The following is a 3,814-nucleotide window of genomic DNA, read 5'->3' as shown; positions in this document are numbered from 1 at the left end:
GTCGATTTTATCTCGCAGTGAAATAAGAACCAGGACACGACAGAAAACTATTAGAAGCAGTTCTCTGCTGACGCACCGAAATAATTGACGGTCCTGCCGTAACAAGAGCCTTCTCGCGATAACCATCAGTATTGCCAACTCCCTTGCCAAAATTACTCTAACACTTTGCACCGCGGCTTGAATCTCGATTCAAACTGTAGGTCCATTTCCGATTAGGCTATCTGAGTATAAAGTGGGCTTTCAAAAACTTTGTCAATCTCTGCGTCAAATAATATTTCCCGCCTTGAAATCAACTTTCAAGAAAATACGACACTTCTATTTTAATAAGGGGATGAAGTGTTTTGCGCCTTTTTTTGAGAAAATCCAAGCAAGACAAAAATTAGCAAGAAACTTATTTCAACAAACTCTAAGTAAGATTTCAGACCGAAGCGACACGCGATACAGTAGTTTCACATCGGGGCGACAAGCGACAGGAGCACCTACAATCTGTATGCACGAAATCAGCAGACCGAGGGGACACGATACAAGCTACGAGAAAGGTGCCAGTAAGAACCCATACAAGTGACAAGCAACAGGTGCATCCAGTGGCCGCGATTAGGGGCGTGTGGGGCCCCCTTTTTGGCACTTTAGCCCCAGTACCATGCTAAACCTTATTTACCAAGGAGAAGTAAACTGTCCTTGCCCCCTCCCCGCCCCCGGTTTTGAAACCCAATCGCCGCCACTGCCGTGCTTCTTGACGTGCCCCTTCGGTGCGAAATGTTACATACATTTTTGAAGGTTTGTTTCTAAGTAACACGTGTCGCCTGACGCCTGTCGCTTGTCGCTACGGTCTGAAAGCTACCAAAATTTATTTTGAGCAGTTTCACTGACAAGTGTGATCTAGACCTAATTACAACTCATTATCGCAGATTCTTAAAACGAAAAAGAACAGGGCTGGATGTGTACACACACTATATTTGTATGAACAAAAGTTGAGACATTTTCACGTATTTTTTTTTTTTAATCGGAACAGGAATTGAAAACAAAGAATTCTCTCGAATAAATCGGGACATATCCTCAATAAAGGATAATGAAAAATGGATTGGAATTGTGATTACAGCATCTCCTGCAACCCAACGATAAGTTGATTCACTTTTGTCCTGTTGTGAGAATGAGGAATCTGCTCTTTACTTCCATTTAATGAGTTTTACCTTGAAACATCCTTTTGGAAGACAAGCCAAGATGTGGTTATTTACTCTTCTTACACGGAAATCTCACAAAAATTAGTTTCCTCTCACTCTCTGTCTCACAATTCCCCATAACTGCAAAATCACGTTTGGAATGTTACTATACGAATAGTTTGTTCCTTTGCGTCCACAGGTTGTAAAAGATAATTAAACTTGAAAACATTTCTGTCAACACTCAGTTCTCAGGTTTTTCCAGGCAGTTAAGTTTTGCTTTCTTCATGGATACTGAACGTGCGTTCCAGAATGCTGTCTAGAATTCTGTCTACTGTGGACAAGACTTTTTTTTAGAAGCGTTGAAGCTTTTTAAAACTACTACTTTATACACAGACTGGCTAATCGGGACTGGTTCTTCAGTTTCAAGTGGATTTGTCTGAATGAATTAGATTATTTTACATTAATTTTCTGCTACTTTTGGTTAATCGTGACGATAATGATGAGTAAACCGTAATTTTTATGTAATATCAAAGTACAAAATATGTACAAAAATTTGTAACAATAATTGATAAAATATGTACCTAAATATGTATTATCAAAAGGATACATGGCCTTCCCGATGGCGCAGTGGTTGTGTCCTCACCTTGTAATCAAGGTGTCCCGAGTTCGATACCCGGTGGAGGCACATAGTGGTTCGGACCCCACTCTAAACTGTAGGTCCGGTCACGATTAGCCGTACTGTGCATAAAGTGGACTTAAAACACCAAATCAATCAAAAGGATATGTAGCAAAATAACGTTATGTAGTATCAAATAATATGTAATATTAATAATTATCGAGTATCCAAACAATTTCAAGAATTCTGCTACATACTTGAACATATTCAACATAATTTTAAGGACATAAGTTATTCAAGATAAAACTCAAATTTATAAACTCAAAAAAGCACAGCAACGTGTACATATTTAAGAGACCAATTTTGTTAACTATTAATTAAATTTCACATCGCAAATTATTGTAGAATATGAAAGAGAGCTCTTTGTAACTTTCGAAACAAATTGTAAATAAAAAGCATCTACAGAAAGAATGAAACTACTTTGGTACTTTTTGTAACTCGCTACGTAGAGAAAGTAGCTTTCTTGTCCACCTATGACAAGTTTCTAGGTTCTTTGCCTGAACCTAAAAGTGAAACCAAAATATATAACCAGAAGGGGCAACTGTTCCCGTATTTCTTTGGTCTTCAGCCTGTCTTTCGACTTGGCAGTCAATTTTAGGTGACCGTTAGCACTATACATCTTATTGATTAGAACATATGACATCACATGGGCTACAAATTTTTTTTCATCATGTATATTTACAGATAAAAAATATACGAAAAAGGATAAGGATAGGTGAAAAATACCGAAATATGTTGTTTTATGTAAAGTAAATTATCCTCGCAAATATGTAAAAATATGTAACATAAAACTTACGCAAAGTCATGTCAGTTACATAATTCGTTGACATTATCCTGTTGAAAATATGTATCTAGAAAGGAATAGAATATGTAATTACATACAAATCCGGGTTCTAATGATGAGTGATGATGTGACGAAATTGTTGTAGGAACAGTCACAAAGATCAATCATATCCAGGCCGGGATTCGAACCCGACACCCCTGCCGTCGTAGCGCGGTGTGTTAACCACTCCGCAACGGAGGTCGGTTTATTTCAGTTTATTAACTAATATCCTGTGATATGAAAATCATGAAAGAAAAATATACACTTGTTACTATCCTGCCCCCCACACTTTACCTCCGCACTCGAGGTTCGGTGCACTTCGTACTCGGCTCAGATTTGTCTAGGGGTATCTTTCTTTGTACGACAATGCACGTGGGTTGCTACAAGTCAACATAATTATATAATTAACTACAAGAGACAACGGAAATCCTTTTGCGAAACCTTTATGATCAGGGGGATAAATTACCTTGTCCAGCATGTGTGAAATTAAAAACGGAAATTTTGGATAATTTCTATAAGTTTAATTAACGTAAAATTTAAAGTATATACAAGTCGTATCCGAACGTTCATTTCTCTAATTATATATCGGGCCAAAACTCTAATTTTTGATGTTGGAATCTCTATTGTTTGTACCTGGATGCTTTACATTTCATGAATTACATCTGAAGTACGCTTGTCACAAGGTAGACTCGCGTTACTCCAAGAAACGTCTTAACAGGCGCTAGGCCGCCCGACGTGTACATTTCTCAACCTCCACGGTGACAAGGCACTAGGCTGCCCGGCGCACCGTAATTACTTCAAAATAACATCCAGTACAAACTACCTTTTTACCTGTAAACTGGACACCAAGGCACTAGCCTGCCCGGCAATCCAATCTCTTACAGCATCCGTTTCGGGAGACCTGTCCTCCGGTCCTAGCTAACCGAAGCAAAAACGGCCTCTCCCTTCCAAGTCTCAGTTCCAACAGCCGACCTCCCCTACTCTCATCTGGGAGTTTATATACGTTTGGTTGGCGTCTGTTGCCAACCGCCCTTCTTTCAAAAATTTTTAATCTATAACAGCTAAACTGCCCGCCTTTCTTTTGAACGTTCGAAACACGAAGCAAGAACAGAGAGCTACATGGTATTTATACATGGAATAATACGAACCTAAAAA

This window comes from Lepisma saccharinum, chromosome 9 (assembly GCF_977018435.1).
Source record: "Lepisma saccharinum chromosome 9, izLepSacc3.1, whole genome shotgun sequence".
Lineage (NCBI taxonomy): Eukaryota > Metazoa > Arthropoda > Insecta > Zygentoma > Lepismatidae > Lepisma > Lepisma saccharinum.
Note: the sequence above shows the minus strand (reverse complement) of the source record.